Raw genomic sequence first — 16075 nt, 5'->3', positions numbered from 1 at the left:
TATTGAAGTGTTTTAATGATGAGTAAATTGGTCATACACTCGTTTTTTATTTACTCTATCTAGCATTCTAGTCGATTTGTGATGGTCGGTGCAATTGGTAAACCTGGTGATTTCTACCTGAATATGCACTTTTTTCTAACAAAATATCCATTATACATGAACTATGTTAATCCAGACTGTAATACTGTGTTTTTTTATAGTTATTGGCTATCAATATCTTAAGTTGAGCCGATTCTGGTATGCACTAAGGAGTAGAAACTGATGCGTTAGAATAAGTGGGTGTATTTTGCTTAACGGGTTTAGCTAATAGAATTTACCATATTTCTGTCTTCCCTGTAAAACCAATTTTCAACATCTGAAAATGGTGGTTGTATTCACAAGATCTGGATCTGTTCATTGGTGTCTTGGACACACAAAAAAAAAAAAAAATGTGATTTAATGACTATTTAGATGCTTACCTATCTACTTTTGAACTATGCTGCTATGCTAATCAGCGTGCTGGGGATGGGGTGCTCCCGGCGACCCCGGAGGTAGAGCTCGTTAGATGTTTTAACTCCTCTGTACCAAACCAGATGCTAGAGCTGTAGCTTGGAAATAATGTCTAGACCGCTTTTTACAGTTTGAGATTAAGTTTATAAATTGCTGGCTGGGGCTGTGGGACAATATCGTTTAATGCAATCAATGGAACTGTTAACAGCATTACGTAGCTGTGCTTAAATAATTCCATTTGATGAGAAAGCTGATGTCACCTCCGAATACTCAAAACCCTGCCCTTTCTCTGGTGGAAATAAGAGGAATTGACTTTCGTATCTTAGAGCCATCTCTGTGAACTTCTCCTTGGTCCAGCTCCTGTTGAACAGTACAAAGCAACATTAAACATTTCATTATAACATGAATATTCCTGGGAAAGATGTGAATGTCCAACTATGTCAGCTCTATAAGCACAGAGCAGTTTAGTTAGTACCTGTGATTGCTCTATCCTGCTCTTCCCAATCGTTCCTCTTCACTGAAGCTGTACAACAGTTAGACTTTAAATGATGAGCGAGATAATGAAAAGGTTCAAGTGGATAACTTTATGTTCATGCGAACTGACCCAGTTAGTAAAGGGAATAAGCACCCCTACTAATAAGAGACTCATAGAGAAATATGTCCTACAGACTCTAGCGATCAGGTAGTTATGTACAGATCTAGTTCATGATACAGATCTAGTTTGATACAGATCTAGTTATGATACAGATCTAGTTTATTTGATAACAGATCCTAGGTCACGGCTTAGTTATGATACAGATCTAGTTATGCATACAGATCTAGTTATGATACAGATCTAGTTATGAGACAGATCTATGTTAACTTGATACAGATCTAGGGTCGGTTAGTTACCATCACAAGATCTAGTTATGAACAGATCTAGTATGATACAGATTCTAGGATCGGTTAGTTATTACAGATCTAGTTATGATAAGATCTAGTATATGATACAATCTAGCTTGATACATATCTAGGGTCAGGTGTAGTCTATGAACAGAATGCTAGCTCTATGATACAGCATCTAGTTATGATACCGATCTAGGATCAGTTATTATGATAACAGAATCTAGTTATGATACAAGTCTAGTTATTGATATGATCTTAGTCTATGATCACAGATCTAGTATGATACCAGACCTAAGCAGGTTAGTTATGATACGGATCTAGTTATGATACAATCTAGTTCTGATACTGATCTAGTACCAGGCTAGTCTGATTTACTGATCTAGGACCAGGCTAGCTTCTGATACTGTCTAGGAACCAGGCTAGTTCTGATACTGAATCTGGACCAGGCTAGTTCTGATACTGGATCTAGGACCAGGCTGTTCTGATAACTGATGTCTAGGACCAGGCTAGGCTCTCTGATACCTGATCTAGGACCAGGCATAGTCTTATACTGATCTCGGACCAGGCTAAGTCTGATACTGATCTGGACCAGGCCTATGCTTATGATACTGCTCTAGGACCAGCTCAGTAATATGATGTGATCTAGGACCAGGCTAGTTATGATATTGACTCGACACAGCTCAGTTATGAATACAGATCTAGTTATTGATACAGAATCTAGGCACCAGGCTAGTTCTGATTACAGATCTAGTACCAGGCCTATTCTGATACTGATTAGACCGGCCTAGTTTGATTACTGATAAATAGAACCAGGCTAGTATATTATGATCTAGGACCAGGCTAGTATGTGACTAGATCTGGACCAGGCTAAGTTATCATACTGCTCTCGGACCGAAGTTATGATACTGATCTGGACAGGTATTCTGATACTATCTAGGACAGGCTGTTCTGACCCGACCCTGTCTGATGTGTTTCTCTGAGAGCGATGCCTCCGTGGCAGTGAGTCTCACTAGGCCTGGATGTACATGGGCGCATCCACGAGGTGAGACAAAACAAAACACACTCCCTATTCAACTCGCCCTTCCTTTTCCCTCTATCCAATTCATTGCTCAGCTAGAAATAAATCCTCCAGCCCTGAATTGCCAAGCCAATAAGGACTCTACCGGAGGCAGATTCTTTCTCATCTGTGGGTGCTCTGACCTGAAGTCGACTGAGAGAAAAAATCGCCATGATGTCAACAGAATACTAACAGCACCTGCATAACAAACTACAGACCTGAGTACACGAATACTAACGCATCCTAGAGTAACAGAATATTACAGCACCGTGAGTAACATTAATACTACAGCACCTGAGCTAACACGAATTACAGCACCTGCAGTAACCAGATACTGACCGAGCTACCAGACTTTACGCCAGTACCAGATACTTACAGCACCTGAGATACCAGAATGATTACCAAAGAAACACCTGGATACCAGAATATTAGCAGCACCCTGAGTACCAGAATTACAGCCACTGACGGTACCAGAATATTACAGCACCGTACCAAGAGTCAGCCCCGTACCAGATAAGTACAGCACCTGAGTACTCAGATAATTAACAGCACCCGAGTAACCAGATAGTCTCGCACCGCAGTACCAGAAGTACGGCACCGTATTACCAGAATATACAACAGCACCTGCCTAAGATTACGCAAAAGAGTCAGAATATTACACACCAGTACACCACCTGAGTACCAGAATATTACAGCACTGAGTACAGAAATACAGCCACAGATACCAGATATTACCACCTAACGAGTACTACAACACCTAGAAAAAAAAGAAGAGAACAGAAATCAGACGATCAATTAACAGCACCTGATACAAGATATTACAGCACCCGAGTACACAGAATAGACAGCCACTGAAGTACCAAATATTACAGCATCCTGAGTACAATATCTAAGCCACTGGAGTAAGAAATACTACGGGCACGCCGTACAGAATATTAGCACCTGAGTAACAGAATCACTACCGCCACCCGAGAACCAGACATATCATCTAAGCACCTGAGTAACACGAATACTACAGCACGAGTAACAAGAATATTCCAGCACCTGAGTACAGAATAGTACAGGCACCCTGAGTAACAGTAAACCTTTAACAGCACCTGAGTAAACAAGCATACTATAACACCCGAGTAACAGAACACTCAACAGCACCCGAGTAACAGAATATACAGCACCCCGAGTAACAGAATAACAGCAGCACCTGAGTAATTCGGCAAATTGATAGGTCGCATCATGACCTTCTCCATCCTCAGTACTGTGTGTTTGTATGTGTGGTGTTGTGTGATTTGTGTGTGTGTGTGTGTGTGTGGTGGTGTGTGGCGTGTGTACTGGACTGACCAGAACCAGTTTGAGCAGTTCAGCAGACGTGATCTCTCCTCCTCAGTACGGCGTTTGTTGTATTTATATTATGTGTGTTGTGTGTGTGGTGTGTGCTGTTTTGGTGTTAAGTGTGTGTGTGTTGTGTGTGTGGTGTGTTGTGTAAGTAGTGTGTTGTGTTGTGTGTGTTAGTTGTGTGTGGGGTTGTGTGGTGTGTGTGTGTCGGGTGTGGTAGTGTGGTTGATGGTGGTGTGGTGTGGGTGGTGTGTGTGGTGTGTGGTGTGGTTGTGTGTGTGTGTGTGTGTGTGTTGCTGTGTGGTGTGTGTGTGTTAGTATGTGTGTGTGTATGTTAGTGTTTGTGTGTGTGTGTTGTGTGGTGCTGTACTGTCATAAGTGTGTCTTCAACATGTGTGTGTGGTCCTCCTCTGTTATGCTGTCGTGGACGTGTGTCTCCACAGTGTGTCTACCATTCTTTATCATCTTGTCCTGTGCTCAGTAGCTGACTAGTGTCGTTTGTACTGTCACTATGTACCCAGAACCCTCGTTCTTAGCATGCAGCGTGACCTCTTCTCTCTCTAGTATTCGTCAGTCGTAGTGTGTTTGTGATGTTTGCATTCGTTTGTGCTGTGTGTGTGTGTGCTGGATCTTGCCTCCTTGTATGTAGTCCACGTGTGTGCGTGTGTGTGTCTCGTAGTGTGTCACTGACTGATCCAGACCGGTTCAGTCCTTTGCAGCCATGGCGTCTGTCAGACCGTCGGATCGGTTCTCCTCCTCGTTAAACGAGGTCATATCACGTGCTGGACTTTCATCTGCTCCTAGGTTCTCCGTCATCCTTGGACAATCCCTTCGTCTCCATACAGTTACTTCTCGCTCAATACTCATCGTCTTACACAGTAGACTGAGGCAGCCTTAGGACCAGTCCTGTTTACGATCAGAACGATGACAGTGGGGTCTACTCCAGCTCTCCTCGGAGTTACCTGGTATTGAAATACATGGAGCAGTTTGTCCAGAGAGAACGACCTGGCAACAGTGTTAGAGCAGGAACTAGGGCAGCTTACCAGGCTAGGGATAGCCCCGTACCTTTGTTGGAGACCGGACCCAAGGAAAACCTACCAGCGCGCCAGAGGCAACCTCGTTCCGCCAAGGACCACAAGGCGTCAGGAGGCCCCAGACACAAGCTGTTACCAGGAGCAGGACAAATATTGACGAGGCACCACGTACAGCGAGGAGGACAACATACATTGTTGAGACAGTGACAGCGTACCAGGAGAGAGCGACAAACATGTTGAGCACAGACAGTACAGGAGGGGACCCACTGTTGAGACATGACAGTTACAGGAGAGCGACCAGTACAGAGGAAGACCAGGTGCAGGAGGGGGCCCCCTGTTGAGACAGACCAGGACAGGAGGAGGACAACATGTTGGAATGACACAGGTACAGCGAGGGATGAACCACATGTTGCACAGGACCAGGTACAGGAGGAAAGACCGGTACAGAGAGCGAGGACACACTGTTGAACAGACCAGCACAGAGAGGAGACAGTCAGACGATAAGGACCATTTGAAGAATGACCAGGTAAGATGGGAGACAACATACGGCAGACACAAGAGGCCAGCTTGACAGGGGAGGAGACACAGTGTTGAGACAGACCAGGTACAGGAGGAAGATCAAACATGTTGAGACAGGACCAGGTAGACGAGGAAGTGAGCCGGACCAAGTAGAGAATTTGAGACAGACCCAGTACAGAGGAGGACACTTAGGTACAGCAGGCGAGGAAACAACATTGTTGAGTACGTGACCAGGTACAGGTAGAGGACACACATGTTCGAAACAGGCCACGCGTACAGGGCGGAAGACAAACAATTGTTTGGACCAGGACAGGACGATGACAAGGAGGAAGGACCTACCCGGGAGGAAACCAATGTTGAGACAGGACCAGTACAGCAGCTGAACGGACCAGGTACAGGAGGAGGACAACATGTTGGGACCAGCCAGGTACAGAGGAGACCAGGACAGGAGAGGACAACTTAGACAGGAGTAAGGGACAACATGTTGAGACAGGACCAGTACAGGAGGAGACAACATGTTGAGACAGGAACAGTACAGGAGGAGACAGTACAGGAGGGGACAACATGTTGAGACAGGACCCAGGTACAGGAGACAACATGTAGGACCGTACAGGAGAGACAACATGTTGAGAACAGGACAAGGTACGGAGGACGACACGTACAGGAGGGGACAACATGTTGAGACAGGACCAGGTACAGGCGAGAGGAACCACATGGTTGACATACAGATTTAACACCACAGTACCAACTACATGTTACATACAGATAACCACAGTACCACAACATGTTGACTACAGATTACACTCACCAGTTCAAAAACAACATGGTTGACATACAGAATTACACCACATACCAAACACTGTTGACATACAATTACACCCAATACCAAAACATGTTACATTACAGATTACACCACATACCAAACACATGTTTGACATTACAAATTACACACATACCAACACTGTTGACATACAGATATACACCACTACAAACACATGTTGACATACAGATTACACACATACCAAACACCTGTGTGACTACAAGATTACACCGCATACCAACACACATGTTGACATACAGATTACAACGCATACCAACACACATGTTGACATACAGATTACACCCACATACCAAACACATGTTGACATACAGATTACACCGCCATACCAAACACATGTTGTATCATACAGACTTGTTACACCACATACAAACACTTTGACATCAGATTACACGCACATACCAACACCATGTTGACATACAGATTACACACCACCACGCATTACCAAAACACATGTTGACATACAATAATCACACACATTACACACAACACATGTTGACATTCAGATTACACCATCATACCAAACACATGTTGACATACAGATTACACCGCATACCAACACATGTTGAATACAGATATACCACATACCAACCACATGTTGACATCAGATTACACTGCATCCAAACACATGTTGACATTCAATTACCACATACCAAACACAATGTGACTACAGATTACACCATACCAAACACCATGTTGATATATCAGATACACCACATCACCAAACACATGTTGACATTCAGATTACACTGCATACCAAACATCTTTGACATTCAGATTACACTGCATACCAAAACACTGTTGACATTACAGATTACATGCATACCAAACACATGTTGACATTCAGATTACACCACATACCAAACAGTTCATCGATATACACGCATACAACACATGTTGACATACCAGTTCCACACAATACCAAACACATTGTTGACATTCAGATTACACCGCATACCAAACACATGTTCGAACATTACAATTACATCCGCAATACAAACACATGTTGCATACACATTAAACACCACATACCAACACATGTTGACATACAGATTACACCACTACCAAACACATGTTACATTCAGATTACACCACATACCAAACACGATTTGTGATGGAACATCTATATAAAGTAAGACCTAGCAGTTAAGCGCATATGGCCAGTAAACCTAGAAGGTCTCTGGTTCTGAATCCCTGAGCTGACACAGGTGACAAAAAAACACGGTCAAGTGTGCCCTTGGCAAGGCCACTTACCCTAATTGTCTCAGGGAAGTTGGAATGCACAAAAACACATTTCCAATTCACAGCCACGCAGTATATACACCACGGTTACATTAGTAAATTAGGACATATTAAGCACCCACCAAATGACTGATTTATTTCTATGGCCAGAATTGACTAATCCTGCTATCTACACTGGGTTAAGGCTGCTTTAATGGGGACTGCCTTAAAGAGATAAACAGGACAGTGAGAGGAGCTACAGTGCTGTACACTGAGGCGGATCTCCAGAGTCCTGCCGGAGCTGTCTGACTGACGGCTGTACTGAGCAGCGTGCCCTCCAGAGTTCAGGACAGCGTCAGCACGGCCTGTAGGCCTCCAGAAACAGGCTTAAACCTCTCAGGGTCAGACCCCGCCCAGGGTAGTCCCGAACGGCAGACCTGCGTCTCCATCATCTGGGGGGGGGGCTTTACAGTAGATGTTTAAAGATATGTTTTTAGCGGCATAAAGTATATTTATTATCTATTATTTTTTATCTTATTTATTTATTTAAATGTTAAGGTATCAAAATCATCAAACACTATGACTAAAGTGTGTTTGGACCATGTATAAAATTACCTTCAATTCAAGTACATGTGAAAACTAGCATGATTTGCTAATACTTTATGYGTCTATTTCAACTGCATTTTCTCTTTGATTTTCTCAGTCTACCTCTACTGAGGGGAAGTTGTCCCAGCGACGGGACTGGAGGTTGGTGGGGATGATGTCCTTGTTTTGTTTCTGGATGACCCATCTGGACCACACGTCCTGACGAGAGGGTCTCAGCACCGTTATACCCAGCACACCTGCAGGACAGGGAGGAGACCACAGACGTGTCTATGGGTAAACAAGGAGGAAACAGGTCTATGGAGGTAGAATAATGAACGGAATCCTACCCTGTAGGCCTGGGAGGGGTTCTTTAAGCAGGGCGACAGCAGGGTCAGAGTAGTCCTCATACAGACGTTCCTCTACTGTCTGAGAGTACAGCAGCTCTGTGCCTGAACCATCCTCATGGGCCATGAACAACCTGTTTATTATGGATATAGAGGATGAGACAGTACCCATCATGCTTCAGCYCAGCTGGAACACTAAAATGGTTAAAAGGTGCCTAACTGGGGGACATTGGAATGAAAAAGGAGTTACACTGTACAGATGAGGAGCAGAGTTACTGAAGCCTACCTGGGAATGTGGACTTTACGTCCAATAGGATGCTTGGCCAGCTCTCTCTCTTCTGGCAGCCCTCCCTCCTCCTCCTCCTCCATCTCCTCCTCCATCTCCTCCTCCTCCACTCTGCTGTCCAGAGGGCTAGAGATCTCCACTGATGCCTGGCCATCCTTCATCACCTGCACACAGGACCATTTGATGCACTGTCACTATAACGACACATGCCCTACACATGCCCTACACATGCACTACACATGCCCTACACATGCCCTACACATGCCCTACACATGCCCTACACATGCCCTACACATGCCCTACACATGCCCTACACATGCCCTACACATGCCCTAGAAATCCTACAGGGATGTTTTTTAATTCACTTTGTCAAACAAGTTTTCAAATGAACATTTCCAGGGCTTGCAGAGTTCAGTGTATCGTACGATATCCTCTGAACACTTGGCCTGATGGGAAACAATCTGGCTGGAATCTCACCCTATTCCTTATGTAGTGCACAAGCCTTATGCCCTGGTCCCAGATCTGTTTGTGCTGTCTTGCCAACTCCTATGGTCATCGTCAAGCCAAATGACAAGAACACACAAACAGATCTGGGACCAGGCTATAAGAAGGGAACATGGGTGTCATAAGGGACGTGTTTAGAGCCGACCCACCTGGAAGAGGTTCCCGTGGTGGTCTGTGACCTCACCACAGTGTGTCTGAGGTAAAGGTGTGGTTCATCCTGTAGCTGGCTGGCTGCTCTCTGGGACTCCAGCTGGCTAGACTCAGGGCTGGGCTGTGTTCAGGATCTGACGTGTACACACAACTCACGTCCTGGTTGATGAACAGCAGACCTACACTGGACGGGTACACCTAGAGGGCACACGGAACACGGAGAGTCACCTAGAATGAATAGAGCACCTCAGAACACAGTCATTTGCTAGACTCATGAAAGGAAGCTTGGATCTTCTCCTCCGATGCTCTCCACGTTATGAGAAGGAGGTGGGAAGACGACGGGAGGAATGGAGGAGGGACTTTTAACATTCACCCCCGGTTTCTCTTACTTGGTACGCTCCGTTGCAGGTGGCGGTGACGACGCTCCCGTCTCCAAAGAACACGTTGCAGACCTGTCCTCGCCGAACATGGTTACCGTGGCAAACCCAGCCGCTCCACCATCACCACCTTCTCCTTATGACAGACTGCTGCTGACCTCTCCCCTGTAACACAACGTATACATTATCACCATGAACTATCCTTCACACACACTGCTGCTGGACCTCTCCCCTGGTAACACAATGTATACATTATCACACCATGAACTATCCTTCCTACACACACTGCTGCTGGACCTCTCCCCTGGTAACACAATGTTACATTATCACACCATGAACTATCCTTCCTACACACACTGCTGCTGGACCTCTCCCTGGTAACACAATGTATACATTATCACACCATGAACTATCCTTCCTACACACACCGCTGCTGGACCTCTCCCCTGGTAACAAACATAGACATTATCACACAATTAACTATCCTTCCTACACACACTATTGTCTCACACTGTAACACATAATACATACTACTAATGTATCAGACCAGGTAGCAGTTTGTAGTATAGCCTTTAACCTGTATCAGACCAGGTAGCAGTTAGTAGGATAGCCTTTAACCAGTATCAGACCAGCTAGCAGTTAGTAGGATAGCCTTTAACCTGTTTCAGACCAGGTAGCAGTTAGTAGTATAGCCTTTAACCTGTATCAGACCAGCTAGCAGTTAGTAGGATAGCCTTTAACCAGTATCAGACCAGCTAGCAGTTAGTAGTATAGCCTTTAACCATTATCAGACCAGCTAGCAGTTAGTAGGATAGCCTTTAACCTGTTTCAGACCAGGTAGCAGTTAGTAGTATAGCCTTTAACCTGTATCAGACCAGCTAGCAGTTAGTAGGATAGCCTTTAACCAGTATCAGACCAGCTAGCAGTTAGTAGTATAGCCTTTAACCTGTATCAGACCAGCTAGCAGTTAGTAGGATAGCCTTTAACCAGTATCAGACCAGGTAGCAGTTAATAGGATAGCCTTTAACCTGCATCTTTTTATTTTACCTTTATTTAACTAAGCAAGTCAGTTAAGAACAAATTCTTATTTACAATGACGGCCTAGGAACAGTGGGTTTGTTCAGGGGCAAAACGACAGATTTTTACTGTGTCAGCTCGGGGATTCGATCTTGCAACCTTTCGGTTACTAGTCCAACGCTCTAACCACTAGGCTACCTGCCACCCCAATCAGACCAGTATCAGACCAGGTAGCAGTTAGTAGTATAGCCTTTAACCTGTATCAGATCATTTAGCAGTTAGTAGTATAGCCTTTAACCTGTATCAGACCAGGTAGCAGTTAGTAGTCTAGCCTTTAACCTGTATCAGATCATTTAGCAGTTAGTAGTATAGCCTTTAACCTGTGTTAATGTGTTCCTGGGACCAGCCACTGAGAGCACCTCTCTCCTGGTACAGGGTTAGAGTTAGGGTTAGGGGTGTTGGGTACCTGTGTGAATGTGTTCCTGGGACCAGCCACTGAGAGCCTCTCTCTCCTGGTACAGGGTAGTGATCCTGGTTCCGTCTGCATGGTCGACGATCATCGTCCCGTCTCTGTCCAGCACAGACATCACCTTGTCCTCCCGCGTGATCACAACCTGCCCACACAGAGGCAAGGCAGAAGAGCTACTTTTACATATCACATGTGTAGGACGTCAAAATGTTGACACCTTCAGAGTATCAGCTAACCAACCATTTGGGACTTTTGCAAAGGTCGTGAGAAAACTAAAATGTGTTATTAACAACCACGATGTTAGCAAACCATGTTGCTGGTTCGTATGCTCACAGTTTGGCTGACAGGGTCTGTGGCTCTGAAGGACAAGACCGGGCCAGGGTCTGTGGTCTGGTCCCCCATGGTGGCTACTCTGTGTCCGGAGGGACTGGTGGTGACCCAACAGACCCCCTGTCTGCCCTGGGTCTGGCCTGACGACCTCTGCTCCTCCCTGGGCTCTGGGTCACTCTGACTCTGGTCAGCCCCCAGGCTCTGCTTGGAACCCAGCTTACCTGCCCACACACATAACTCCTCATCTCCCCTTTGTCTTTCTCAAGCACCGATACACAACAACACAAAAGGTTGTGAAGCCAATAGATTTCAGACTGACACAGTAAAAGTCTAATAGGAAGACAAATTAAATATACAGTACCAGTCTAAAGTTTGGACACACCTACCCTTTTCCAGGGTTTTGTTTATTTTTACTTTGTAGGATAATAGTGAACACATCAAAACTATGAAATAACACATATGGAATCATGTAGTAACCAAAAAAGTGTTAAACAAATCAAAATATATTTCATATTTTAGATTCTTCAAAGTAGCCACCCTTTGCCTTGATGACAGCTTTGCACACTTTGGCATTCTCTCAACCAGCTTCATGAGGAGTTATTTTCCAACAGTCTTGAAGGAGTTCCCACATATGCTGAGCACTTGTTGGCTGCTTTTCCTTCACTCTGCAGTCCAACTCATCAGTAAACCATCTCAATTGGTTTGAGGTTGGGTGATTGTGGAGGCCAGGTCATCTGATACAGCACTCCATCACTCTCCTTTGTCAAAATCAGACCTTACACAGTCTGGAGGTGTGGTTTGGGTCATTGTCCTGTTTGAAAAAACAATATGATAGTCCCACTAAGCGCAAACCAGATGGTATGGTGTATCGCTGCAGAATGCTGTGGTAGCCATGCTGGTTAAGTGTGCCTTGAATTCTAAATAAATCACAGACAGTGTCACCAGCAAAGCACCCCACACCATCACACCTCCTCCTCCATGCTTCACGGTGGAAACCACACATGCAGAGATCATCCGTTCACCTACTCTGCGTCTCACAAAGACACGGCGGCTGGAACCAAAAATCTCAAATTTGGACTGTCAGATTTCCGCTGGTCTAATGTCCCTTGTTCGTGTTTCTTGGCCCAAGCAAGTCTCTTCTTCTTGTTGGTGTCCTTTAGTAGTGGCTGGTAACTCTAATGAACTTATCTACAGCAAAAGTAACTCTGGGTCTTCCTTTCCTGTGGCGGTCCTCATGAGAGCCAGTTTCATCATAGCGCTTGATGGTTTTTGTTACTGCACTTGAAGAACTTTCAAAGTTATTGAAATGTTCCGTATTGACTCACCTTCATGTCTTAAAATAATGATGGACTGTCATTCTCTTTGCTTATTTTAGCTGCTCTTGCCATAATATGGACTTGGTCTTTTACCAAATAGGGCTATCTTCTGTATACCACCCCTACCTTGTCACAACACAACTGATTGGCTCAAATGCATTAAGGAAAGAAATTCCACAAATTAACTTTCAACAATGCACACCTGTTAATTGAAATGCATTGCAGGTGACTACCTCATGAACCTGGTTGAGAGAATGCCAAGAATGTGCAAAGCTGTCATCAAGGCAAAGGGTGGCTACTTTGAAGAATCTTAAACAGAAAATATATTTTGATCTGTTTAACACTTTTTTGGTTACTACATGATTCCATATGTGTTATTTCATAGTTGTGAGGTCTTCACTATTATTCTAACATGTAGAAAAAAAGTACAAATAAGGAAAAACCCATGGAATGAGTAGGTTTTGACTGGTTCTGTATAAAAGACCAAAGGATCTAAATCAAGGTCCATATGATTTGTTAGAGATGTGACTACCCTTCTTGTCCTTGCTGTCTTTTCTCTCTGGTATCGGAGTCTCTTCACTACCTCTTCCTCCTTAGCAGGGCTTCAGGAGGAGATGAGATGATGGGTCCTGACTCTGTACTGCTACTGACTGACCCGTCTGCAACAGCACCTACACAGAGACAGAGGAGCTTAATGTGTGTGTGTGTGTGTGTGTGTGTGTGTGTTGTGTGTGTGTGTTGTGTGTGTGTGTGTGTGTGTGTGGTGTGTGTGGTGTGTGTGTGTGTGTGTGTGTGTTGTGTTGCCAGTACCTGTGTTGATCCGTCTCTCATGTACTTGACCACGGTGCCCTGACCAGTGATGACCCTAGACAGCTCATTGTGTAACGATGGGTCTGTGAGGTGAGGCTCCCTACTGTCACTGCAGTGTAGGGGAAACTCTGTCTCACCAACAGACACTGACCCTCTGGAGTACTGCCTACAGTAACCAAAACTACAGTTACACATACACTGTCTGGATACACACACACACGTCTACACACACACACACACACACACACACACACACACACACACACACACACACACACACACACACACACACACACACCACACACTGACCGTCTGTATCATCACTGAGGAACTGCAGCAGAGACCACTGGGGGTGGAGACGTTTAGTCTCTGGAACGGAGCACTGCCAGCTAATGCAGCCTGACCCACACACTCTCTGGTCTGGCAGGGGACAACACAGCCAGACACATGAAGGGAATAAACAACAGCAGGTACGTCAACAGGAAGAACATAGACGACGAGAACATAACGTTGTAATACTGATATCAATGATTTACACATCATCAACAAAACAGTACAACTGAACAGACGCTGTGGAAACTAAATGTATCTGTTGGTGACGGTGGATAGTATGGATCCACCTGCTCCTCTTCCTCTCTGTGTGTTGGAGACGTGTTGGTCTCTTTGGACGGCTGCTCCCCCCTTGGCGCTGTGGGAGAGTTGAGTTTCTTCCGGGACAATGAGGAGGAGAGGAGGTCGAGGGGACGGGGGAGAGACTGGAGTCTGTGGGCATGTCCAGATCAGAGTCCTGACCAGCCTCATCTCACCTACAGACACGTCAACAACCAGACTGTTACCGTAGTCACCTTAAAGCTAGACATCACACACACAACATAGGGACCATACTAGGTCCCCATAACAGGAACAGTACACCACGTGGGTTATGACAAGAAAACAGACAGCATCAGTGTAAGGTGTTCACCCTGCTCCCCTGTTGGGCCGAAGTGACTGTAGGAGAGGTGGATGCCGCTGTCCAGCACAGCTGAGAAGGAGCCCAGCCTAACACTCTTATTGTGGGACTCTGTGTCTCCATGGAACCGCGTCCTTTGGGCTCTCCTCCTGGTGTCTGTTTGGCTGGGTGATGTGGCTGTAGAAATGATGCTTGTCCTTCTCACACACACCTTGATGAGCGTCGACCCTGGAAATAGAACATCGGCTATGGTATGTTTACACAGCTAACACTAATTGGTCTTTTGACAATCACATCAGATCTTTTCACATCAGATCTTTTCAGAGCTGATCTGATTGGTCAAAAGACCAATTAGTGGGAAAAAAATATCAGAATTGGGCTGCCTGTGTAAACGCAGCCTTAGAGAATCAACGTGTGAATAAAAGAGAGCGAAAGTGTGTATCGTAATAGTGGTGTGTGTGTGTGTTCCACCCCGGACAAAGTGGATGGTCTCCACCGGATGTGGCCTCCTCAGAGGGAATAGGGATGGACCTGGCCTGAGACCTGGATCAGCTGCCCCCATGCTGTAGCCAGTGAATCCCTACACACACACACACACACACACACACACACACCACACACACACACACACACACACACACACACACACACACACACAACCCCAGTATTTCACATTTTTAAAAAGGTCAGCATTCTGTTGATATTGTTGCAGCAGCAGATACTTTTGGGTGAAAGGCAACATGCCATAACAGCCCAGTAAAACATGATCTATCTAGTATCTGCTGGGACTATATCACCATATCTCCTCAACCAGAAAACCAGTTTACAACCACAGAATGATGTCATATGAAGGTGGAATGCCATATTTGCCTTTAAAGGTGTTTATAGACTCACAGTGAAGACGTCGGGGGCGACTGCAGCTTTGCTTCTGTTCTCCAGGGGTCCCACAGCCAGGTCAGGGGTCTTACTCACGTCCTCCTGCTCTTCTTAGTGGTGGAGGGGTTGTTTTCTTGTTCTCCTTGGACGAGTCGGCGCGCTCGCGCTCCTTCCCTCCTTTTTCTTTCTTAGCTTTCTTCACCTGTTCCTCCTCCTTCTGTCTGTTCTGCTCCATCTTCCACGCCTGGAGAGAGATGAGTTTGTATAGAACATCACCAGCACAGTTACAATCATCAGAATGTATTAAAGATACTGATAAAAATCATGAATCACACTATAAAACGGGGTGGAAGACAGCAAGACAGAGTCCGTTACTTTGAGCGAGTCTTCTCTGATGTACTGGTCTGGAGGACCTTCCTCTGGGATAGGAGACTTGGCTGGGGAGGCTTCAGGAACACAGGGACACAACGTTTACATCACAGGGGGACTGTAGCACTGTGACTACTAGTACTACTCTTAGTGCGTTGATGTTTACCATCTATCCTCATTTATGTATCCGTGTAATGAGTATGTTGTTATACCAATGGATTTCAGCCTGTTTTGACTGATATGTGCTTCCTTACTTGCCGTGTGGTTTGACTGATATGTGGCTTCCTTACTATTTGACCGTGTGTTTTGACTGATATGTTG

The 16075-nt window shown here is 45.2% G+C and overlaps 1 pseudogene; it reads right to left on the bottom strand.

The window, feature by feature from the left end:
* Positions 1–15856, bottom strand: part of LOC112079169 (sperm-associated antigen 17-like) — a 20360-nt pseudogene extending 4504 nt beyond the window's left edge.
* Positions 15857–16075: the final 219 nt, after the last annotated feature.

This window comes from Salvelinus sp. IW2-2015, unplaced genomic scaffold (assembly GCF_002910315.2).
Source record: "Salvelinus sp. IW2-2015 unplaced genomic scaffold, ASM291031v2 Un_scaffold7102, whole genome shotgun sequence".
Classification (NCBI taxonomy): domain Eukaryota; kingdom Metazoa; phylum Chordata; class Actinopteri; order Salmoniformes; family Salmonidae; genus Salvelinus; species Salvelinus sp. IW2-2015.
This window is presented reverse-complemented; position numbering and strand designations above follow the sequence as displayed.